General features: G+C 44.9%; 1 protein-coding gene across 2 annotated transcripts in view; it reads left to right on the top strand.

Annotated features, from left to right (window-relative positions):
* LOC137371179 (gamma-aminobutyric acid receptor subunit gamma-3) overlaps nt 1-26,782 on the top strand; it is a 636,105-nt gene that overhangs the window by 487,497 nt on the left and 121,826 nt on the right. The gene's annotated exons all lie outside the window — the stretch shown is intronic.

Genomic DNA, 26,782 nt, shown 5'->3' with positions numbered 1-26,782 from the left:
GTTGGGAGTGATCTAATAGCATGGATAGAGGATTGGCTAAGTAACAGGAGACAGAGAGTTGGAATGAGGCCTTTTCAGGTTGGTAAACTGTAACTAGTGGAGTGCCACAGGGATCAGTGCTAGGGTCACAACTATTTACAGTCTATATTAATGACTTGGCTGAAGGGATTGAGTGTATTGTAGCAAAATTTGTGGATGATACAAAGGTAGGTAGGGAAGCAAATTGTGAGGAGAAAACAAAGTGTCTGCAAAGAGATATAGATAGGTTGTGAGTGGGCAAAAATTTGGCAGATGGAGTATAATGTGGAAAATGTGTGGTTGTCCACTTTGACAGGATGAATAGAAAAGCAGAATATTATTTAAATCGAGAGAGACTGCAGAATGCTGAAGTATAGAAAGATCTGGATGTCCTTGTACATGAATCACAAAAGTTAGCATGCAAGTACAGCAAGTAATTAGGAAGGCAAATGGAATGTTGGCATTTATTGCAAGGGGGATGGAGTATAAAAGTAGGGAAGTCTTGCTACAGTGTACGCGGCATTGGTGAGACCGTACCTAGAGTACTGCATAAAGATTTGGTCTCTTTACTTAAAGAGGGATATACTTGCATTGGAAACAGTTCAGGGAAGGTTCACTAGACTGATTCCTGGGATGAAGGGGTTGTTTTATGAGGAAAGGTTGAGCAGGTTGGGCTTATACTCATTGGAATTTAGAAGAATGAGGGGTGATCTTATTGAAACCTATCAGATTCTGAAGGGGTTTGGGGCTTGATGGGGTAGATGCTGAGAGGATGTTTCCCCTCTTAGGACGAGGGGGCACATATTCAAATTAAGGGGTCTCACATTTAAGATGGAAATGTGGAGGAATTTCTTTCAGACGCTTGTTAACCTGTAGAATTTTCTTCCCCAGAGAGCAGTGGAGGTTGGGCCATGAAATATATTCAAGGCTGAGTTAGACAGAATTTTGATCTACAAGGGAGTCAAGGGTTATGAGATGCAGACAGGAAAGTGGAGTTAAGGCCGTGATCAGATCAGCCATGATCTTATTGAATGGCGGAGCAGGCATGAGGGGCCGAATGGCCTACTCCTGCTCCTATTTCTTATGTTCTGACGTTCTTACAGAGGAAGCTGTCCAATTTCACTTTAATCTGCATTATGGAATTACTTGGTGTTCTCACAGGGGTGCAACTTATTCCTTTCTGAATAATGGTTTCCATTGAAAAGCTATAAATGAGAACGTTTATGTCACATTATTATTCATTGCTTAAGTTTGTGCTTTTCTTCAGGTCCAGTAGATTTTTTTAAACTTCCTCATGTATTCACCACACTGCATTGATCCATTAGAAATTTGGTTCAGACTGTTGGCAACACAACAACAATAACTTGCATTTAACATAGCAAAATGTCCCAGGATCTTGATAATCAGTCAAAAATTGACACCGAGCCAAAGAAGGAAACATTCGGGTGGGTCACCAAAAGAGGAAGATGTTGAGGAGGACTTTAAAGGAGGTGAGCAAGAGGTGGAAATGTTTAAGGTGGGAATTCCACAGCTTAGGGTCTAGGTGAGAGAAACAAGGCTGGCAAGGATGGGGTGTAGGAAGTGGGAGGAAAAGATGCCAGAATTGGAGGAATGCAGAGCTCTGAGGGTTGTAGGGTGAAGGAGTTTACAGAGTTAGACAGGGAAGAGGTCATGGATGGATTTGAATATGATGGATGAGAATGTTAAAATCGACGTGTTGGTGGACAAGATACCCACAGGTAGATCAACGAGAACAGGAGTGATGGATGAGCAGGATGGTGGGAGCTAGGATATGGGCAGCAGAGTTTTGAATGAGCTTGCGTTTATGGTAGGTGGAAGATGGAAGCATTGTAGTAGTCGAGTCTGAAGGCAACAAAAGTAAGGATGGGGGTGTCAACAGCAGATGGGCTGAGTCAGATTTCACTTCAGATCCTCAAGACTGGTCTAATATCACAATTGGTGTAAACTCACACTGGAGTGACATGACCTCCAGGAGAAGACCTCACACCTTAGTATGCTTGATAGTCCTCTAAATTATAGTTTTGTTTAATTAGCTTTATGAGTAAGTGCTCTCAAAAAGGAAATATAGAAATCTCACAAGTTTATATCCACAATGCATTGGTACCTCTGATGTAACCCCACTAGCACATGGAATCATAGAATAGTGCAGCACAGAAGGAGGTAATTCAGCCCATCGAGCCTGTGTTGTCTCATTTGAAGAGCAATCCAGTTAGTCCCACTCTCCCGCTCTTTCCCCATATCTCTACCTATCAGGCAGTGCGTTCCAAATCCTAACCACTCATTGCGTCAAACATGTTTTCCTCATGCGGCCTCTCATTCTTTTGCCAATCACCTTAAATTTGTGCCCTCTGATTAGTGCCCATTCAGCCATTGGAAACAGTTTCTTTTAATTTACTTCAACATTTTTCATGAATTAAATATCTTGCCAAATATCCTCTTAGACTTCTCTGCTCTGTGAAGTACAACCCCAGTTTCTCCACTCTATCCATATAACTGTAATCCCTCATAACTAGAACCATTCTAGTATATCTCTTCCATACCTTCTCCAAAGTTCATGTCCTTCTTAAAGTGTGGTGCCCAGAAATGGACGCAATACTCTAGCTAAGGCTGAACTAGCGTATTATATAGATTTAACACAATTCCCTGGCTTTTGTATTCTATGCCTCTAAAGCCCAGAATTGTATATGATTTATTAACTGCTCTGTTTACCTATCCGGCCACCTTCAAAGATTTGTGCACAAACACCCGCCAGTCTCTCTGTTCTTGCATCCTCTTTAAAATTGTACCATTTCTGTCCTCATTCTTCTGACCAAAATGTATCAGTTCATATTTTTCTATATTGAATTTCATCGACTATGAGTCTGCCCATTCCACCAGTATGTCTAGGTCCTCTTGAAATCTATTACTATCTTCCTCACTGTTTACTACACTTCCCAGTTTTGCCTTATCTGCACATTTCAAGAGAGTTCCCTATACTTCCAAGTCTAAGTCATTTATGTATATCATATTGGTTAAAAACTAAGCAAAGGGGAAAAAGAGTATGTATGCTGTTGTGAAAGGGTGTCAAAAGTACCAGTCTATATCAAGTTTCAGCAAAAGCCATACAGACAGAATGTGGGCAAAGGCAGCCACAAACTGTAGTTGACAGCCAAAACTGTCATGTAGACCTGCAGAATGGTCTAAACCTTCAAAGCTTTCAGTATCTGTAGCAAGAATACAGAGAATACATTGTCAGTTGGTCGACAAAATTCCTTGAGGCCTGAGTTTACTGGAGAAAATACATCTCCTTAATGCCACACTTGTCACTCTTGTAACTAAAATATCTGGATGGTAGGAAAGACCTTTCATTCACCATCTTGCATTTCCAGCCCCACCCATTGCCTCTCTGAAAGTAATGCTATAGAATTGCACAGACTGTACAGCACAGAAACAGGCCATTCTGCCCAGACAGTCCATGCTAGCATTTATGATCCACTCAAGCCTCCTCCCATTCTTCCTCATCTAAATATCAGCATAACCCTCAACTCCCTTCCCCCTGGATGCTTATCTAGCTTCCCATTAAATGCATTAATATTATTCGCCTCAACTACATCCTCTGGTAGGGGGTTCTACAATCTCACCTCTCTCTGGGTAAAGAAGTTTATTTTGAATTCCCTGTTTGATTTCTTGGTGACTGTCTAATATTGATGGCCTCTAGTTTTACTCTTCCCACATGTGGAAATACCTGTCGACACTATCAAAGCATTTCAAAGACCAGGACTGGAGCATAAAAAAATCTAGGCTCTCACTTCAATGTAGTACTGAGGGAGTGCTGCACTGTCAGATATTCCATTCCATCTTTTGGATGAGACGTTAAAATCAAGGCTCCACCTGCCCTCTCAGGTGGATGCAAAAGATCCCATGGCACTATTAACAAGAGCAGGGGAAGTTAACCCTGGTGTCCTGGCCAATATGTATCTCTCAATCAACATCACAAAAAGCAGATTATCTGGTCAGTATCACATAACTGTTTGTAGGAGTTTGCTTTGAGCAAATTAGCTGCTGCGTTTCCTATATTACGACAGTGACTACATTTCAAAAGTGCTTCATTGGCTGTAAAGTACTTTGAGATGTCCAGTGGTCATGATGCACTATGCAAAAGCATGACTTTCTTTTTCTTTTATAATAGCACCACCTTTTTTCTTTTTCCCTCCAGTTTCCTCCTCCTCCTCGATCTTTTTTTGCATTTAAGCATGAACACTTTGTGTTCTTCAAAGTATAAGTAGTTTGTGTGTTGGTTCAAAAACAAAACACCAATTATTCCATGCTGAATAATTTATGATGGCTGGAAAATAACTGCAAATGCAGTTGTCAATTTGTATTTCCTTGAAAATGCTTATTTTGTCAGATAATTGTCAATTCGTCATGTTTCTGTTCCCCAGGTCAGAGCACATTAAGCTTCAGTCACAGCTGGAGACTTTGGGCTGAATTTTCAGGTGCCGCCAGCGGTAGGAACTGAGGTGGGTGGGGGACGAAAATACCGGCACTGGCTGATGTGCCAGTTTCCCCATGCTGTTCCCAGCACCGGCAAGTTTCACCTGGGTGGGGGAGGGTGGCCCCAAGATCCCACCCAATTTATTAACAACGCAATTAACATTATTAAAGAGTCCATTAAGAGCTTGATAAAGGGCATGTTCTGATGTTGACGGGGGTGCACAGGCAGCGCACACTGTCTGGGGCAGATACATAGGGCTGGATTTTATGCAGGAGGTGGTGTTGAGCCGCAAAGTGGGGGGGGGGGGGGAGGGGGAATCTCCGTCTTTGCATTTTTTCATCCACCAAAGCAATCCTTCGGTCTTTTGGGGTGAAAGTTTAAGGAGGTGGGATCCCCGTCCCTTTAAAGACTTGATAGGGATCTGCGCTGGTGGACGATATGCCTGTTAGATGTGATAATGCCTCTTCTGAGCCCTAATGTTGCTGCGCTTGGCCCAGTGAAGGTGGGGGAGATGGTGTAATAGCCTCAACATCTACACCTGTGGAAAGCATAAGAGATCATGAGAACTAGTCTTGGAGAGCAGAAATCTCTCCAGTGCTGAGGCATCCCAATGCAACTCATCCTTTGGTAGTACCGACAGGGTGGAGTGCAATGCACCCTCTTAATGAACGCATTTCACTATCTAATCACCAGCTCCACCATGGGTACCCATCGTGGTGGTCTGCAACCTTTGCGATGTCGATAGCTCCCTCCTCCATGGTGGCGATAAGGTAGGGACCCCCTCCACCTGTTTCTCCTGCAAGGACAAACAAGAGAGAGAGATGGCATGCTGTCCTCTGTGTCCAATGCCAGCTGTTGCTATTCATTAGAAGCTGCATGTATCAGTGTTGGCAGATCCTCAGCAGCACAATGTCTCTGGGCCATTCTGAGGGGTCAGTAGGTGCACACAGTCTTAGGTTCAGGAGTACCATACACTCTGAGGCTCTTCAGCTGCTGTGTGAGGCCTGTCCTGAGGGTTGGGGATTGCACTAACCTTGCCGAGTGTATCAGGTCATTAAAACCTCTTCCAACATTGGATCCAGTTTCTGCACACTACTTCTGCTGACTGTCAGCTAAATCCATCCAGGTCTGGCTGGCTTCTTCATGCCACCCTCCAGGAAGATGACCCCCCTCCTCTCCCTTACGGCATCGAGGGGGACCTCCAGGTCCACATCCCCGAATAGCAAACAGCCCTTCCCCAGACTCTAGGCCTCTGCCTCACCTGAGACATTCTATGATTCTTTGATCTTCCAGACTGAAAGTGAAGCAGTGAAACAACAGCTGTAGTAATGGCTGCCATGGTGTGCTTAGATCAGGCCTGCACTTGAACAGTCCCGCCTCTGTTCCTGCTCCTGCAGCCGTTAAATGATTGCCAAACTCCAGGCCAACTAAGGGATGCCCCCATGAAAATCAGGGCAAGTGACTGTTTCCCCCGGGGCTGTTTCGGGACCAGGGAGTGGTGTTGATTTCCGTTTCTTGCCTCCGGAAGAAAAGTCCTGCCCTTTGTGTTCACCCAGTACTAGTTGAGGAATGTTATTCTCTTCCACTTCAAGTTAGATGGGAGACCAAGATCTGAGCTGTCACATTTCACAGAATCATAAAGTACATAAAGAGGTCATTCGGCCGATCATGCTTATGCCAGATCTTTGTTGAGCTCCCAAATAGTCACAACTCCCTGTTCTTTCCTCATCATGTTGCAAATTTTCCTCTATGAACAACAGATCTTTTTGTCTATTACAAATTTAATCCTTCACAGACCTTTCCTTTTGTTATTGCACCCCCCCCCCCCCCCACCCCTGTGAACCTTTACGTTTCTAACTTTGGCCAGTTCTGATGAAAGATCACACAGACCTGAAACGTTAACTCTGTTTCTCTCTCCACAGATGTTGCCTGACCTGCTCAGTATTTCCAGCACTTTCTGTTTTTGTTTCTGATTTCCAGCATCCGCAGTATTTTGAGTTTGTTTTATTATTTAATTCACTGCCACTTCTCTTCCAGGAATGCCCACCTTGAAGAAGTTCTGCTCTTCTCTCAGATGGGATTTCTGTTTGTCTCTTCTACCTTGTTCACCTTCATTGTTTTCTATCTCCCTTCTTGTGTTTGATCAGGGAACTAGCAAAACTTGTTTTCACAGCTATATCTCCTTCCTCAACAACTGTCTCCAGCTCCAACTTATTCCACATGGATTCCAACTCAAATTCCACCCTTCATGTTTCAGATCCACCTACGATTACAGATATCTCCTAGACATTCAGCATTCCTTAAATCATTGTTCTCGCCACATCACAGGATCCACTCTCAATACCACGTATCACCACATGCACATTCTTGACCTCCTGTCTATCTCAAAGCTGTCCTGCTCTACAGTTTCATTTTATTCTTCACCTCGTCCGGTGCTTTAACAAAAAACTTTTTATCTTCCTTTCAGGTGTGAAGGATCAGAAGCTTCAACAACTCATGAGTAGCAACATCCCTCTGCATCCTTCTTCCCCTTCCCTCTGACCCCATCTCTTCTTGTGAATCCACAGCAAGGGGTGGGATTCACAATACCCTCTGACCTTCCCCTCTCTCACTCTGAATAATCTGCCCTCAGCAAAGGCCTCAGCTTCATCCCCTTAGGCCCCCATCTCAATGAATTTCGAGCTCAGTATAATGCTGAGCTCTTCTTCTGTCGCCTCTCCCTCCACTTCTTTGACCAGGAGTCATGCTCCCACTCAGTGGACCCTTTTGCCCGTCTCCAATATTTTCCCTCTACCTGGACCCTCTTGCCTCTCACCCTCCCTCATTCTTTTCATTGAGAACTGCCAGCATGACATTAGCTGGCTCAATTTCTCTGCTCCCTTCACTCATGCTAACCTGTCTCTCTCTGAACTTGCTGCACTCCGTTCTCTCAGTCCAACTCTAACATCATCATCAAACCTGCTGACAAAGGCAGTGCCATTGCTTGGTGTACTGACCTCTACCTTGCAGAGGTTCAACACCAACTCTCTGACACTTCCTCCTACATCCTCCTGGAAGATGACTCCACTACCGAACATTTAATCATTGTTTCCAGGATGTCACTGCCTCATCTCCTCTAGAGATCTTCCCTCCACAGGCTCCAACCTCGTAGTTCCCCAACCCTGTACAGCCCACTTCTAACTCCTTCCCAAAATCCACAAACAAGACTGCCCTGGTAGACCCATTGTTTCAGTCTGTTCCTGCCCCACTGAACTGATTTCTTCCTATCTCGACTCTATTTTTACTCCCCTTATCCAGTCTCTTCCCACCTATATCTGTGACTCTTCTGAAGCCCTCCGTCACTTCAACAGTTTTCAGTTTCCTGGCTCTCACCATCTCCTTTTCACCATGGAAGTCCAATCCCTCTACACCTCCATCCCCCACCAGGACATTTTGAGAGCTCTCCAGTTCTTCCTTGAACAGAGGCCCAACCAGTCCCCATCCACCACCACCCTCCTCCACCTGGCAGAACTTGTTCTTGCATTGAACAACTTCTCCTTCAACTACACTCACTACCTCCAAATAAAACAGTTTGCTCTGGCAATGTCTGCCTTCTTGTGGGATATGTGAACCATTCGTTGTTCCAGTCCTACTCAGGCCCCCTCCCTTACCTCTTCTTCCAGTTCATTGATGACTGTATCGGTGCCACTTCCTGCTCTCGCCCTGAACTGGAAAATTTCATTGACTTTGTTTCCAATTTCCACCCTTCGCTCACCTTTACATGGTCCATCTCTGTCTCTACTTTTCCCTTCCTCGACTTCTCTGTCTCCATTTCTGGGATAAGCTATCAACCAATATTCACAATGAGCCCATGGATGCCCACAGCTACCTGGACTACATTCCTCACCCCCCACTTCCTGCAAGGACTCAATTCCATTCTCCCTGTTTCTCCATTCCCGTCACATCTGTTCTGATGATGCAACCTTCCATACCAGCGCATCTGATATGTCTTCCTTTTTCCTCAACCGAGGATTCACCACCTCCCTCCCACCTCCCACCCAACACTGTGGTTGACAGGGCCTCCAACTTTGTCCAGTCTATTTCATGCACTTCTGCTCTCACCCCTTCTCCTCCCTTCCAGAACCATTATAGGGTTCCCCTTGTCCTCACCTTCCCACTCAACCAGCCTCCGTACTCAACGGATCATCCTCCGCCATTTCCGCCACCTCAAGTGTGATGTCAGCACCAAACACGTCTTGCCTTCTTCTCTCCTTTCAGCACTCCAAAGAGAATGTCCCCTCCATGACACCCTGGTCCACTCCTCAGTCACCCCAGCATCTCCCCCCTTTCCTACGGCACCTTTTCATACAAGGACATGAGATGCAACACTTGCCCTTTTACCTCCTCCCTTCTCAATGTCCAGGGCCCTAAACACTCCTTCCAAGTGAAACAGTGATTTACTTACACTTTCAATTTAGTATACGTTCGCTGCTCACAACGTGGTCTCCTCTACACTGGGGAGACCAAACGCAGACTGGGTGACCGCTTTGCTGAACACCTCTGTTCAGTCTGCAAGCGTGACCCCAAGCTTCCTGTCGCTTGTCATTTCAATTCTCCACCTTGCTCCCATTCTGACCTTTCTGTCCTTGGTCTGCTCCAGTGTTCCAATGAAGCTCAACTCATAGCTCGAGGAACAGCACCTCATCGTTCGACTGGGCACGCTACAGACTTCAGTTTCAACATTGAGTTCAACAATTTTAGATCATAAGTTCTGCCCCCATTTGTTTTCTTTTTAGTGCTTTTTGCAGGTTTTCCCCACCCTTTATTTCTTTCTTAATCCCTTTACTTTATGTTCAGACGGCTGCAATCCTGCCATTCACAGCTCATACAGGCACATCTTTTGTTTCTTCCCATTACTACCCATTTTGGCTTTGTACCATGAAACCTTCTGTCATTTAATCTCTCCTGCCCTCCACCCTATCACAGACCTTCCCTTTTGTTCTTCTTCCCCTCCCCCTCCCCCAACCCTTTCACTTGCTCAAAACCTATTACATTTCTAACTTTTGCCAGTTCTGATGAAAGGTCACACAGGCCCGAAACATTAAACCTGTTTCTCTCTCCACAGATGCTGCCAGACCTGCTGAGGATTTCCAGAACTTTCTGTCTTTTTTTGATTTCCAGCATCCACAGTATTTTGCTTTTGTATTAATGTCACTTTATTTTCCATTTACCCTCCAGTATCCTCCTTCTTGCCACTTTCTGGTTCTGTAGGACGCCTCTAATACCTCCTCAAGTATCCTCCCCCTTTATGTGTGGCATCAGAGAGTGAGTGGTGCCAGTTTATTGGCCCCTGGTGTACATGTGGACTTTTCGTCAGCAGTCACTAGGTAGCAAATGAATACCCTAGCTAATCTTCTGCACCTAATTGAATTGTAAGATTCAACACAAATTGGAAAACTCAAACTAATTTTCAATTTTACAACGTTGTTTTCAATGTTTCAATGTTGTGCAATCTTTTCGTTAATAATTTTTAATAAATCCATGTCAAGCAACAATAGCTAGTTTTTCAACTACCTATTTTTGATGGGGTACAAGCCTTCAGAGCCATGTTAAAGGGTGATTAGCACTTTCATCAACTTTTTCTCCTTTCACTTGCACCTACTTTTTCATGAAATTTATCTGTTAAAGTATGATAAGTATTACAGCACATGAAATCATTGCTAATGTAGCCAGGTATTCATGAGAATTGCCTAATGCCTTAGTCACATAGGATTTCTCTAATACTGGTCATTTATTAATACCTGTCATCTATGCCACAGGATCTTTTGAGACATCTCCTTAGGTGCTACCTGTACCAGTAGGAAAAGTAGTTTTACAACAATTTTTTTTTAAAAGTCAATTCTGAGATCCACTTAAAAGTGCAAGCCAAAAATTCCTGCTGCTTTTGGTCTGATTTTGTGCTGCTAATCTGACAGGCAGCAGTGGGAAATGGGTTGGAGTTCTACAATACCAGAACTCTACTTCATTTTAGGATTACCCCATCCAATGTAATTTCCAGCTGCTGGCAAAAGAGTTGGCCCAGGTTTGGGTGGGCATATACAAATAAGGAATAATGGTGCAAATAGTTGTTTGGTAGTACAGAACTTGAGTATTGCTGAAAATGGAGACATGTTGTCGAAGCTTTTCATCTTGCACTCATCAGGACAATCTGAAAGAATACCAATATAAGAGAAAACAACAACTTTATACTGTATGAGAAGAGAGTGCTGATTGATTGGCAAGTGAACTCTGATTGGTAGAGGCGTTACCATTGGAGAATGCACCAGTTTATGTGACTGACAGTTAACAAATGGGTAATGTGATGTATGAATTTCAATGCCAGTGTGATGCTAGGTATATAGGCCATGTGTCCCAAAGACTGGCGGATCATATCAAACAACATGTCCCTTCTGCTGTTCACAATGGGCAAGGTACAGGCTGTGCTTGCAAAACTCAAAACACAGTGTCCAACATTAGATGTGATTCTGCTATTGGACAACATTTGCTAAATAATCCTCAGTGTGCTAAGAATTACGCTGACAACAAATTTAAGATTGCCAGTAGGACCTGCCATGTGGCACATTTGTGCTTACTGAAAGCTACATATATTAACACACAGGGCCGTGTTCTTTGCAGACAGAAAGAACATGTACACACATTGCACCTGTTTCAGCTAAACAAAATAAGTGACATCCATTCACGGGTTCATTCCTCAGGGCAATGCCTTGACCAATCAGAGTCAAGCTGCCTGATTTAAATTTCAAACAAAGCTTGGCTATTAACTGTCAGTCACCATAAACTGGTGCATTCCCCATGGTAATGCCTCGACTGTTCAGAGTTCACTTGCCAACTAATCAATGCTCTCTTTTCATACAGTATAAAATTGTTGTTTTCCCTTACATTGATATTCTTGCAGATTGTCCTGATGAGTGCAAGATGACAACATGTCTCTATTTCCAACAATACTCAATTATGATGCAGTGACATCCTATAATATGAATTGCTGGATACCTTGACACTTTTCCTTAGCTGCCACCTGTACCAGTAGGTGAAGTAGTTTGATACCAGTGCAGGTTACCTCATTTTAGAGGATGTGGCTTTTAAATTCTGGGAAAAAGGAGAGGGCAGGGTTCTCCCAGTTTCCTGACACCAGGCAGGAGGAAATTAGTGGATCCTCCATGGAATTTGGGTCCAATCAGTTCAGAGTTTCACTTAAAAGAAATTTTCATTGTTTTTCACTGTTTTGCAGTTACCAACTAATTTGTCACCTACTGTTGGACATTGGCTGTGGAATGCTATTCCACAATGTTTCCACATACGCTCCAATGTGCTTGTGAAATTAGGACATGAGAGATCTGTATTCACAAGCTTTTCAGTCCCCCCACCCCCGGCCTCCTACTCCACCACCCGCCATTTACTCCATTTCTCGGGTTTCCAGCAGCTGGAGATCAAAAGTGCAAATTCCTAGCAAAAGTGTTCAGACAAGAGTGGTGGAAATTTCTACTTGTTCTAATGGCAGAAGTGCAACAAAATGTAATTTCTTAGAGGACAACGAGAAATCAAAATTTTTTAAAAAACTACACAGGAGATTTCAAATGAAAGGTATAGAAAATAAACAAGCAATGAATGGGACTTTCACACTCTTGAGCGAATGTGACAAATCAGAAGTATGTTCCCTTAACAAGTTTCCCTGGCACGCAGCTTGCTCCTTGTTCCAGAGGTGCTGATGAGGAGGAATTGAAGGCCCAGCCTTCTGTTGACCTCAGATGCAAAATAAAATTCTAACTCAGACTGTTCTCCGGAGGCATGTGTTTATCTCATTAATGTTGAGAACGGCTGAAAAACATCATTGATTATTTCAGCTACCTCAGGTGGAACAATAAATAGAAATAGCGAGTATTCCACTGAGCACTACCTAATGCATTTTATGATTCAAAAAGGCTTAATATGCATCAGTCAAACCATGCAAAATCTGGAATCCCACTGTAAACTGCACACTATATTCTCTCTGGACCCATATTTACATGACTAGCAGTGAAACGTTGCTAAGCCAGATTTGCGACGATGTGAATCCAGGGCCTTCTAAGTGGCTAGATAGTTCACATTCTCTGCGAAAGGGTGTCTTGAAACTGCGAATGAAATATTCATTAAGTACTAAACTATCGCAGCTAACTGTGGAGGAATGGTTCAATGATTAAAAGATAAAACTTAACAGCTCAACTTATTTTAACCTAAGACCAATTGGGGAATAAATTATGGAATTCTGCTGAGGCCTCTTCAGATAATCAGGTTGGCAGTGAAAGGCGCACAAGCAAATTTCCCGACTGCCTCTGAAATGCCATCAACCCACTGACATCAGCTGTTAGCTATAATGATGCTGCTTGCATGCAGCATGGAGTCCCCACAGATCAAAGAGAAACAGCTGCTGGCGCTCTGCCTCAGTAATTTTACCGCAATTGAAATTACGCATGTAAATAGGATTTCCCGTTACATTTCCAATGAAGTTTTGACAGCAGTTTCAGTGGCTCCAAGGAAATTCCCATCCTAAAGCTAAAAGTGCACAGCAGATCAATCGTTATTTGAACTAGAAGGAGAAGTTAACCGTGGCCATCAACAGATTTGGCTCAGTTGGAGACCCCCTGCTCACAGGACTATGAAGGACAAGTTAGGATAAACCTAGGCAGCTCATAGATGTGGCCAGTTGATTTTGCTCCAGACAGTGGGAAGTAGGAATGCGGGTTGACATTCTACTCCCATACACTGGGGGCACAGTCCAGACTCGGGGAGAGTGGAAAACTGGGATCAGAGTGAGACTTGTACTTGGCCTAGGTTTTCCATTGGAGGAGACTCGTGCTGCTCTAAGATGCCAGCCTCGTTATATCATTAATACGTGGTGTTTTGGGAGCCGTCCAGAAATTTCTGATGCATTGCACCCTCGGCACCAGGCCAGTGCTGTTCCCCTTTAAAACTTGTAGCAAAGCAGAATCCTGCAGGCGTACAGGAACTGGAACTAGTGTTAAAGCTGTGTGGATTGACCTTACATAGAACATACAGCACAGAACAGGCCCTTCGGCCCACAATGTTGTGCCGATCCTTTGTCCTCTGTCAAGGACAATTTAATCTATACCCCATCATTCTCCTTTATCCATATACCTATCCAAAAGCCTTTTGAAAGTCCCTAAAGTTTCTGACTCAACAACTTCCCCGGGCAAGGCATTCCATGCCTCGACCACTCTCTGGGTAAAGAACCTTCCCCTGACATCCCCCTTATATCTCCCACCCTTCACCTTAAATTTATGACCCCTTGTAACGCTTTGCTCCACCCGGGGAAAAAGTTTCTGACTGTCTACCCTATCTATTCCCCTGATCATCTTATAAACCTCTATCATGTCACCCCTCATCCTTCTCCTTTCTAATGAGAAGAGGCCTAGAATGTTCAGCCTTTCCTCGTAAGACTTATTCTCCATTCCAGGCAACATCCTGGTAAATCTCCTCTGCACCCTCTCCAAGGCTTCCACATCCTTCCTAAAATGAGGCGACCAGAACTGCACACAGTACTCCAAATGAGGCCTTACCAAGGTCCTGTACAGCTGCATCATCACCTCACGGCTCTTAAATTCAATCCCTCTGCTAATGAACGCTAACACCCCATATGCCTTCTTCACAGCCCTATCCACTTGAGTTGCAACTTTCAATGATCTATGCACATAGACCCCAAGGTCTCTCTGCTCCTCCACATGCCCAAGAACCCTACCGTTAACCCAGTATTTTGCATTCATGTTTGTCCTTCCAAAATGGACGACCTCACACTTTTCAGGGTTAAACTCCATCTGCCACTTTTCAGCCCAGCACTGCAACCTATCCAAGTCCCTTTGCAGACGACAATAGCCCTCCTCGGTATCCACAACTCCACCAACCTTTGTATCATCTGCAAATTTACTGACCCACCCTTCGACTTCCTCATCCAAGTCGTTAATAAAAATCACAAACAGGAGAGGACCCAGAACTGATCCCTGCGGCACGCCACTGGTAACTGGGCTCCAGGCTGAGTATTTACCATCTAAGACCACTCTCTGCCTTCTATCAGTTAGCCAATTCTTAATCCAACTGGCCACATTCCCCACTATCCCATGCCTCCTGACTTTCTCCATAAGTCTACCATGGGGGACCTTATCAAATGCCTTACTAAAATCCATGTACACCACATCCACTGGTTTACCCTCATCCACTTGCTTGGTCACCTGCTCAAAGAATTCAATCAGGCTTGTGAGGCAAGACCTACCCCTCACAAAACCGTGCTGACTGTCCCGAATCAAGCAGTGTCTTTCCAGATGCTCAGAAATCCTATCCCTCAGCACCTTTTCCATCAACTTGCCTACCACCGAAGTAAGACTAACTGGCCTGTAATTCCCAGGGTTGTTCCTATTCCCTTTCTTGAACAGGGGCACAACATTTGCCACCCTCCAATCACCTGGTACCACCCCCGTCAGCAGAGAAGATGAAAAGATCATTGCCAGCGGCTCTGCAATTTCATCCCTTGCTTCCCATAACATCCTTGGATATACCCCGTCAGGCCCGGGAGACTTGTCTATCTTCAAGTTATTCAAAAGCCCCAACACATCTTCCCTCCTAACGAGCACTTCCTCGAGCTTACCAGTCTGCTTCCCACCGTCCTCTTCAGTAATACACCCCTTCTCATTCGTAAATACCGAAGAGAAGTACTCATTCAAAACCTCACTTATCTCTTCCGGCTCAACACACAGTCTCCCGCTATTGTCCTTGACCGGACCTATGGTCCCCCTAGTCATCCTCATATTTCTGACATACGCGTAAAAGGCCTTGGGGTTTTCTTTTATCCTACCCGCCAAGCATTTTTCATGCCCTCTCTTAGCTCTCCTAATCCCTTTCTTCAGATCCTTCCTGGCCATCTTGTATCCCTCCAGAGCTATGCCTGTGCCCTTTTTCCTCAACTTTATATACGCATCCTTCTTCTTCCTAACAAGACTCTCAACCTCTCTTGTCAACCACGGTTCCCTCACATGACCATCCCTTCCCTGTCTGACAGGGACATGCTTATCAATGGCCCCTACTATCTGCTCCTTGAAAAAGTTCCACATTTCGACCGTGCCCTTCCCTGCCAGCATATGCTCCCAACTTATGCTCCTCAGTTCCTGCCTGACAGCATCATATCTACCCTTCCCCCAATTGTAAACCTTGCCCTGTTGCACATACCTATCCCTCTCCATTACCACAGTGAATGCTACAGAATTGTGATCACTATCTCCAAAGTGCTCGCCCACCAACAGCTCTATCACTTGCCCTGGTTCATTACCTAGTACCAAATCCAATATTGCCTCCCCTCTGGTCGGGCAGTCTACATACTGAGTCAGAAAAGCTTCCTGGACATACTGCACAAACACTACCCCATCCAAACTATTCGATCTAAAGAGTTGCCAATCAATATTTGGGAAGTTGAAATCCCCCATAATTACTACCCTGTGACTTCTGCTCCTTTCCAAAATCTGTTTCCCAATCTGCTCTTCCACCTCCCTGCTGCTATTGGGGGGCCTATAGAAAACTCCCATCAAGGTGACTGCTCCTTTCCTGTTCCTGACCTCAACCCACAGTGCCTCAGTCGGCAGATCCTCCTCGAAAATTCTTTCAGCAGTTGTTACACTATTTCTAACTAACAATGCCACCCCCCCACCTCTTTTACCACCATTCCTAATCTTATGAAAACATCTATAACCAGGTACCTCCAAAAACCATTCCTCCCCCTCACCTATCCACGTTTCAGTGATGGCCACAACATCGTAGTCCCAAGTGCCCATCCACGCCTTCAATTCACTCACCTTATTCCTGATGCTTCTTGCGTTGAAGTATACGCACTTTAACCCTTCTCCGTGCCCATCTGTCCTCTGTGACAGTGCTACCTTCCCCAATACCTCACTACACTCTTTGTCTTTCTGAGTGGACCCACTGGTCCCTGGATTACAAGTCCGGTTCCCATCCCCCTCCCAAACTAGTTTAAACCCTCCCGAACAGTACTAGCAAACCTCCCTCCCAGGATATTGGTGCCCCTCTGGTTCAGATGCAGCCCGTCCTGTTTGAACAGGTCCCATCTTCCCCAGAATGCAGTCCAATTATCCAAGAACTGGAAGCCCTCCCTCCTACACCATTCCTGCAGCCACGTGTTCAGCTGTGCTCTCTCCCTATTCCTAGCCTCACTATCACGTGGCGCCGGCAACAAACCAGAGATAACAACTCTGTCCGTCCGAGCTTTCAGCTTCCAGCCTAACTCCCTAAACTCACTTCTAACATCTGTGCCACCCTTTCTTCCTACGTCGTTGGTGCCAATGTGCACCACGACCTCTGGCTGCTCCCCCTCCCCTTTAAGGATCCTGAAGACGCGATCACAAACATCACGGACCCTGGCACCAGGGAGGCAACAAACCATCCGTGCGTCTCGCCTGCGCCCACAGAACCGCCTGTCCGTACTCCTCACCATCGAGTCCCCGATGACTAGTGCTCTCCCATTCTCCCTCCTTCCCTTCTGAGCCACAGTGCAGGACCCCGTGCCAGAGGCCCGGTCACTGCAGCCTGCCCCCGATAGGCCGTCCCCCCCAACAGTATCTAAAACTGTATACTTGTTGTTGAGGGGAACGACCACAGGAGATCCCTGCACTGACCTCTTCCCACCTCTAACTGTTACCCAGCTGCCTTTGATTTGTGGAGTAACGACCTCCGTGTAGCTTCTATCTATCAACCCCTCAGCTTCCCGAATGATCCTCAGTTCATCCAGCTCCAGCTCCAATTCCCTAACACGGTCTGATAGGAGCTGGAGACGGATGCACTTCCAGCAGGTGAAGTCGGCAGGGCCACCGGAGGTTTCCCTCACCTCGAACATTCTGCAGGAGGAGCAATACACTACACTGGCTGCCATTTCTTTTATTCAATTACCCCTTAGTTAAGTACAACTATAGATATTAACAAAAACAGTAAATAGCTTACCTGCTCAGTCCTTTTTGGTTAGAGGAGGAGGGTAAAAAGGGTCTTATTATTAGGTTAGAGGAGGAGGATGGGTGGGAGACACTACATGTGTAGTGGCTCGGGTTTACTCAGCTCCGCACCTTTAAGGAAAATACCTACCCAGGAGTCCTCGCTGCCGACCAGCTTCCGGTTCCTCCGGCGCCAAAAGAAACTCAAAGACAAGGAAAACAGTAAGTAAAACAGTAAGTACTTACTTACTTTTACCTTCTGATGTGATTAGTCCTTACTTTTTATTTTTCCAAATTTGGCTTCTTGGCAGGGCACCATTATCTTTGAATTAAATGTTTATTGGTTTCCTTTTGTCATGGACCCCAACTTTCAATACACTTTGCCTGTCATAGGCCTTCCTCATTTCAGCGCACACACAGCAGAAATGCTGAAATTTCAATCTTTGACATTAGCACAAAGTGCAGGTGCCCACAGGACATCCTGACCCCTCTGATCCTAGTGCATGCTGCAATCCACATTGGAAGCACACCAGCTACATTTTAAAAAGGGGCAGCAGAAAACCCAGGAGAATTCCCTCTGGGTAAAATGTGCTAGTGCCAGCAATGCACCAGGAGTGGAATTTCACCCTTCAATTGCTAAAGTTATTTTTTAACACTTGTGGGGCTGAACTTTCAACTCTGTGGGACAGGTAAAACAGGCAAAATTGGATTGGCTGCCAATTATTCACCTCGCCTGATTTCACAACAGTGACCACTTGAGAATTCATTCATTGGATGTGAATCATTTGAGGATGTGCCAATAAGGCGCTATATAAATGCAAATTCTTCTTTTTTCCTGCAATAACAGGCCTATTTTAAAGAGAAAGAGTGTCCCGTGCCAGCCAATGAGTTGGAGGTAGGTGGGACTTATGACAGGACTGACAGCAAACAGTCTATTTACAGAGTCTGTTTAAAAAGGATATCTACGAACGGCAGCAAATAAAACTTGTGACCGAAACTGCAGCAACTTCTCCCGATAAAAGCCAAGTGATTTCTCTAGCAAAATGCAGTAAGTGGAGGATGGTTACATAAAACAAATTACATCTGTAAAATCAATCTTATCACTTATGGCAATGTGGTCTCCAGGCCTGATAGATGGAGGAATTTCTCATCCATCTCCATTCTGGCTGGGAATAGTGGTGCCACTATATGCAGTCATAAAGCAATTTCTAATCACCTTCAGTAGAAATCTGAACATAGACCCTACACTGTTTTCTACACAAACTCAATGGCCATTTTGCAAGTTATTTCTCTACATGTCTACCTTCATTATTTGACTTTCTACAATGTGTAATTTGCCCCTTCATTTTATTTGGGTAAATTTTGAGTGAAAGAGTGCCTTTACTCCCTAACTATTGGGTACTTCTTACCCAATCTAAGTAAAGTGGAAAAATAGCTAGAGTATATAAGATTTAATTAGAACGGAGAGTTCAAACATTCTATCAGGATCACATCAACTGATCTAAGGTATACTTCAATCAAGGTTACAGAAGTACCTTTTAGTTGGTGAACTTACAGCTCTTCAGTCGGGTGTGACAGGATTTTACATTGCATTGATATCATGAGAGACAGGAATCCTTTTGCACTTCATTAATCTCTATTTTCAGGTTGCTGTCTTCCACATTACTAATCCTCACTATTAACAAACAGGTACCAATTATTGTTCTTGATTGTGACAATTGTTTGAATGATATTGCACAAAATAGACCTCTAATTTATGACATATGCAACCAAAGGGTAAACGGAGAAAAGAGGTTTGCACCCCATTAGTCTGCGTGGCTTTTGAGCCAGGCTGGCAATGGTGGAATGCTGCAGTGCTAACCCGCTGTGTATGCAACCCTCCACCAAAGAACTGGGACAAGGTCAGAAAGCAAAGGATCGTCAAGAAGATTGTCCTGTTCTAGTTCAGACACATTTTATTTTTCCTCAGTAAGACCTGTTCAGCCAACTTTCCAGCATAGTAAAAATTTTAATTATACATGGACGTTGTAAAGCTGGTGGGGTTTTATAGCTGCGTAAACACTGATTGATAAATTATTACGCTTTGTATTTATTCCTAGGCCACTTCTGTTCCTTCTATGGTCATTTTGCTGGAAGCTGTGATAAGCCCTTAGTTTTAGCATTGAAAGTAAAGCACATTTATCCAAGTGACATGATAAACAATTGCTCTTCACTGTTATCATTTTAAAGTATTGTTGAGAGCAAGGAACAGGAATCACATACCTGACTGAGAAGGCTTTTTATATTCAGAGGTCTTTTCTTATTACACTTTGTTTACTCAGATTCTATTGCACTCCATTATCATTTCTTCAGTCAGGGGACATGCCACCTACCATTGGTGGCATAATTTATTGCTCCTGCTGGAAATTGGTTTCTCTTCTCGAAAAATTGTATTTTCTAGATAATCATTTGTTGTCCTGGATATTCAGACCCTGGATAATCAATTCCCTGAAAGGAACTAAATGGCTCGTTGGTTTTGTGCAGTGGCTGGAAAAGTATTGCACCGTGTTTCAAATCCAGCACAAAACCGATGAAAGTTTCCTCCTGCTGGATGTAAGAGTTCACAGTGAGATGAGTTGGACAGGCTCAGTCCAGTTCCTTGAAGGAATGAACCCTCAAGTCCAAATTAGCCATCTTTCTCAAAGAGGCTACAAGGTGACCTGATTGGAAGTTACATGGAAATGACAAAACACAAACAGTTTAGCCCAACCAGTCTTTATTGGTGTTTATCCTCTCACAAGCATTAGTCCTAATCCCATATTATTTTCCTTCAACCATCTATCTAACTTATTAATATAGAAGCAAAGTACTGCAGATGCTGGAACTCTGAAAAACAGAAAGTGCTGGAGTCAGCAGGTCTGGCAGCATCTGTGGAGAGAGAAACAGAGTAAACATTTCAGGTCTGTGACCTCAGTTCTGATGAAAGGTCACTGACCTGAAACATTATCTCTGTTTCTCTCTCCACAGATGCTGCCAGACCTGCTGAGTATTTCCAGCACTTTCCGTTTTTATATCTAACTTATTCTTTGACTTTGATATTTTCTTATTATTTATTTCAGTTAAGTCTTCTATCGCTATTCAAATAGCTCTTAATATTTCCTTCCTTCTCAAACCTGAACATTCCCTATCTCCCTGCCATATAAGTTTAAATTCTCCCTCCCACTGCTCTATTTATCCTCTCTGAAAAGACATTGGTGATGTTTAACTCAAATGAAGGCTTTTTGGTACGGCCTCCCTTTTTTCAAAGTTAATACCCTTTTTTTGTATTGTCGCACATCTTCCACGGCAGTTACAGCAGACAATTGGGAGAACCCCTGCAGACTCTAGATGGGGCAGGCTCAATAAATCCAATGTTCATTCTTGTATCTTTATGGTAGGACCTTGTGAGGTGTTAAAGGTTTATCAGAGATGGTTTGTGATTGGCTTTTTTTTGTCAGTCGCATTAACAAACTCAGCTTCAATGCGCTCATACATTACAAACCATTCCCACCTTTCCATTGGTAGATCAAAATTTATTTCAGAAATTCTCTGCAGACTTCACCTAATGACAGGAAGTGCCATGTTACTGTTCCTTGCTGGAGACCTCAATGGAGTCACCAGAAGAAAGTCATGGCGATTTTGCTGGGGGCCCCCTTGGTCTAGAGGAGAAATGGGAGGAGGAGATGAGGTAGGCAGAGTCATACCAGCTGCTGGAGGAGAGAGGGACAGGATGGACAGGAGGGTGAGGATGGCTCCAGATTGGTGGTGACTTGCTGCATGCTCCACAATCTGGTCATCATGAGATCCAGCCTGAGATTGAAGCTCACAAGAGGAAGAAGAGAAACTTGAGGGGGAGGAAGACTAGGGGAACCCCAGGAGCACCAGAGAGCTCCAGGTAGATGGCTTGCACCTGGGAGAGCTGCTCACGCCATCTAATTGAAGACCATGTTTGAGAGATGTCATCCACCACATACCTTACCTTCTGCAACTGAGGCTCCATCAAGAAGTCCATGGTCTGCACTGAATCCATGGAGCCATATCCCCAAGAAAAACAAAATTAAAATGAACACTAATTCCAGCACTACACAATTCCCATAATCATTCATTATTTAGAAATGCAAAACAAACAATGAAAACAGGACACAACCAACAGCACTTACCACTATTAACCTAGTCACCCTGGTGCTTACCCTTAGCAGCTATGCTTTTAGTGTTCTAGCCTACTCTGATGCTTCTATGAAGTGCAACCCGAGTGGCAGCAGCACATGAGGAGGATGGCTACTGAGAATCTGGAGAGGGCAGTTCAGATATCCTCCTGGGACGCCCTTGAGAGGCTGTGGCCCATGATGGCCCTGCCTCAAACTGCACCATCTCAGCATGAGCGTCAACAGTCTGGGCGACCTGGCTGACAGGCAACTGCAAGGGCAATGAAGAAATGGCAGGGGAGGGAGCAGAAATGCTGTCATCGGAGATAGGCCAGTAGGTTCCGGCTCCATGATTCCCATGCCATGACCTCAGGTCGCCTGTTCAGCCAGCCCAATGCTCTGTTGCAGGACAAATCTCTGGGCAGTTAAGACACCCTGCAAGGCCTTTTCGACTGAGGAGTCCAGAGCCAACATGGCAGCTGCCTGAGCTTCCATTGCAGCACTTTGTTGTTCCATGGAAGCTGTTATTACATCAGTGGAAGCTCCAACCTCAGTTGCTGCATGATGTTGGACTCCACAGCTCATTGGATTGAATCGACCAGCTGAGATCCTGCAAAGATAAAGCTAGAAGTGTTAGGATGCAGCATTTGCAGCCACGAGAGAAGCATCTGTGTGCTGAGACCATATGGAGCTTGTGAAGGAGGATTGGACTAGTTGTGGATCTGTGAGGAAGCTGGAGTGGCCACATACCTCTGGGCAATAGGCCCCTTACTCTACCTCTGATCATGGTGCCTCCCGCTCCCCACCGATCATGGCTAGCACTGCCTCCTGAAGGGGATTGTTCTCAACCAGTCATGCCTCCTTTCCCTTGGTGAGGTCCTGCTGGCGCCTGTTATGTGCTATCTTGCCATGGAAGAGAATGACTGGTGATTGTGAATGAGTATTTCCACGTGTGTTTATTTGTGTGTGATGCCTCACATGGTTGAAGAGCTGCAAGATGTGTTTGAGGTGTGAGTAATGCCTGGAAGGATGCAATAATGTGGGTTCAATTTTGCTAGGGTTCCTTGACACCACACTTGGTCAAATGCTGCCTTGATGTCAAGGGCAGTCATTCTCACCTAATTTCTGTAATTCAGCTCTTTTGTCCATGTTTAGACGAAGGCTGTAATGAGGTCTGGAGCCGAGTGGCCCTTATACCCAAACTGAGCATTGATGAGCAGGTTATTGCTAAGTAAGTGCCACTTGATAGCACTGTCAACAACATCTTCCATCACTTTGCTGATGATTGAGAGTAGACCTAAGGGACGGTAATTGGCCCGATTGGACAGGACATACCTGGGCAATTTTCCACGTTGTCAGGTAGATGTCAGTGTTATAGTTGTACTGGAGCAATTTGGCCAGTGGCACGTCTAGTTCTGGAACACAGTTCTTCAGTACTACAACCGGGATGTTGTCAGGGCCCAAAGCGTTTGCCGTATCCAGTGTGTTCAGCCGTTTCTTGATAGCACTTAGGATGAAAGATTCCTCTTCCTGCCATATTGGCACCAAGTGTCAGGAAGAATTAAGTCCAAACAGAGCACTGCAAACACAAAGCAGCTAGGACAAACAAAAAACAATGATGTTGCAATAATGCAGCTGAAATTATGCTGGTGTTGTGGAATAGTCTGTGCAATGTCTGATCTCGATGGTTTGAAAGCAAGACACAAAGTGGAAAAAAATTCCATTCCTTGCCTCAGACAGCATTGACCGTGACAAAAATAAAAGTTCAACCCTCCAAAATAAATAATCAAAATGAATTTAAAGAAGGATGCAGTTTATAAGGAAGTATTTAATACGGGCACTTTGCTTTGAGGGAGCCCTTAAAATGTGTAATCGCATGATCAAGTGTGAGATGGTGTTACAGGGAATGGAGCAAACTGAGGGCTCTTTCATTTCGAGTAACCTCAATGTAAATAACATAGCTTATTTCACAAAATAGAAAATACCTTTGGAGCTAAAATTTAGAACGGTTTGAAACCTACCTTTTAGATATTTTATTAATAGTATTATCATTTTATTACACTTTTGAAAAGCTGGAACCTGTCATAGCCACTAAGCGCATTGCACTGTTGAACTACAAGAAAGCCCCCAGCGAGTTAACATCCGTAGCTCTTAAAGCAGCCAGAAGCACTGCACAAAGAACAGCCAGGCGCTGCGCAACCGACTACTGGCAACACCTATGCAGTCATATTCAGCTGGCCTCAGACACCGGAAACATCAGAGGAATGTATGATGGTATGAAGAGAGTGCTTGGGCCAACCATCAAGAAGATCGCCCCCCTCAAATCTAAATCAGGGAACATAATTACTGACCAACGCAAACAAATGGACCACTGGGTTGAGCATTACCTAGAACTGTACTCCAGGGAGAATGTTGTCACTGAGACTGCCCTCAACGCAGCCCAGCCTCGACCAGTCATGGATGAGCTGGACGTACAGCTAACAAAATTGGAACTCAGTGATGCCATTGATTCTCTAGCCAGCAGAAAAGCCCCTGGGAAGGACAGCATTACCCCTGAAATAATCAAGAGTGCCAAGCCTGCTATACTCTGAGCACTACATGAACTGCTATGCCTGTGCTGGGACGAGGGAGCAGTACCTCAGGACATGCACGATGCCAATATCATCACCCTCTATAAAAACAAAGGTGACCGCGGTGACTGCAACAACTACCGTGGAATTTCCCTGCTCAGCATAGTGGGGAAAGTCTTTGTTCGAGTCGCTCTAAACAGGCTCCAGAAGCTGGCCGAGCGTGTCTACCCTGAGGCACAGTGTGGCTTTTGTGCAGAGAGATCGACCGTCGACATGCTGTTCTCCCTTCGTCAGATACAGGAGAAATGCCGCGAACAACAGATGCCCCTCTACATTGCTTTCATTGATCTCACCAAAGCCTTTGACCTCATCAGCAGACGTGGTCTCTTCAGACTACTAGAAAAGATTGGATGTCCACCGAAGCTACTAAGTATCATCACCTCATTCCATGACAATATGAAAGGCACAATTCAACATGGTGGCTCCTCATCAGACCCCTTTCCTATCCTGAGTGGCGTGAAACAGGGTTGTGTTCTCACACCCACACTTTTTGGGATTTTCTTCTCCTTGCTGCTTTCACAGGCGTTCAAGTCCTCTGAAGAAGGAATTTTCCTCCACACAAGATCAGGGGGCAGGTTGTTCAACCTTGCCCGTCTAAGAGCGAACTCCAAAGTACGGAAAGTCCTCATCAGGGAACTCCTCTTTGCTGACGATGCTGCTTTAACATCTCACACTGAAGAGTGCCTGCAGAGTCTCATCGACAGGTTTGCGGCTGCCTGCAATGAATTTGGCCTAACCATCAGCCTCAAGAAAACGAACATCATGGGGCAGGACATCAGAAATGCTCCATCCATCAATATTGGCGACCACGCTCTGGAAGTGGTTTAAGAGTTCACCTACCTAGGCTCAACTATCACCAGTAACCTGTCTCTAGATGCAGAAATCAACAAGCGCATGGGAAAGGCTTCCACTGCTATGTCCAGACTGGCCAAGAGAGTGTGGGAAAATGGCGCACTGACACGGAACACAAAAGTCCAAGTGTATCAAGCCTGTGTCCTCAGTACCTTGCTCTATGGCAGCGAGGCCTGGACAACGTATGTCAGCCAAGAGCGACGTCTCAATTCATTCCATCTTAGCTGCCTCCGGAGAATACTTGGCATCAGGTGGCAGGACCATATCTCCAACACAGAAGTCCTCGAGGCGGCCAACATCCCCAGCTTATACACACTACTGAGTCAGCGGCGCTTGAGATGGCTTGGTCATGTGAGCCGCATGGAAGATGGCAGGATCCCCAAAGACACATTGTACAGTGAGCTCGCCACTGGTATCAGACCCACCGGCCGTCCATGTCTCCGCTTTAAAGACGTCTGCAAACGCGACATGAAGTCCTGTGACATTGATCACAAGTCGTGGGAGTCAGTTGCCAGCGTTCGCCAGAGCTGGCGGGCAGCCATAAAGGCGGGGCTAAAATGTGGCGAGTCGAAGAGACTTAGCAGTTGGCAGAAAAAAAGACAGAGGTGCAAGGAGAGAGCCAACTGTGTAACAGCCCCGACAAACAAATTTTTCTGCAGCACCTGTGGAAGGGCCTGTCACTCTAGAATTGGCCTTTATAACCACTCCAGGCGCTGCTCCACACACCAGTGACCACCTCCAGGCGCTTACCCATTGTCTCTCGAGACAAGGAGGCCAAAGAAACACTTTTGAAACAAGTGCAAAATCATTAATCATTAGTACGTGTTATGGAACTTCTCACTAAGATGTGCCTAACCCTAAGCTTTAGCTATATTATCATTGCTCTTCAGAATTGGTACTTTCTTTTGACGCTTCTTAGCTCTGACTTCCACACTGGGGCACAGGCCTGGTAGAAAGCAGCGAATATATCTTTGTACTTAATTGAACAAACGCTGTCAACCTCAGTGGAATAAGGACCAGCAGAATGGTAGGAGAAAGATGTGTAACCCTGAGAGTTTAATGAGATATCTTGTGCACATTAACTGGATTTATACTGTGTGGGGATGGATGGTATGAGGACGGGTCCTGCTTCCAGTATTATCACAGGACCTACATGGGTATTTCATGCCTTCACTTACATTGACCAACCTGGAGAGATCATTAAAACATTTCCGGTGCCGTGTTACCATTTGTGGGCTGATTGAGATGGCAATGACTCTCGGATAATCAACTCCATAATACCTGTATCACAATTTTCCGAAGCTTCCTGTCTTGGATGCCAAACAGCGTGTCTTTGTTTAGCCCTTATTTGTGCCAACACGGAAGCTTTTGAGAACCTTGGACCTTTGGTCACAACAGAAGACCTTCTTCTTATTCTTCCATTTGAATCTTTGTCTCATGCTTTCACCCTGCTTCCTTCTCTGGACCTGTAAACTACAGAAGTCGTTTAACTGCTACAGTTAAAACAGCTTTATCTCCCTCCCAGCAGTAGAGCATCAGTCAGGTGCGGTATTCCTGCTTTCAACACATGGTGCATATTGTTACCTCTCCCCGCACACCCGTTGGCCT

The sequence above is a fragment of the Heterodontus francisci genome, chromosome 6 (assembly GCF_036365525.1).
Source record: "Heterodontus francisci isolate sHetFra1 chromosome 6, sHetFra1.hap1, whole genome shotgun sequence".
NCBI classification, from domain to species: Eukaryota; Metazoa; Chordata; class Chondrichthyes; order Heterodontiformes; family Heterodontidae; genus Heterodontus; species Heterodontus francisci.
The sequence above is the reverse complement of the archived record's forward strand: the minus strand, read 5'-3'. Positions and strand labels throughout refer to the sequence as shown.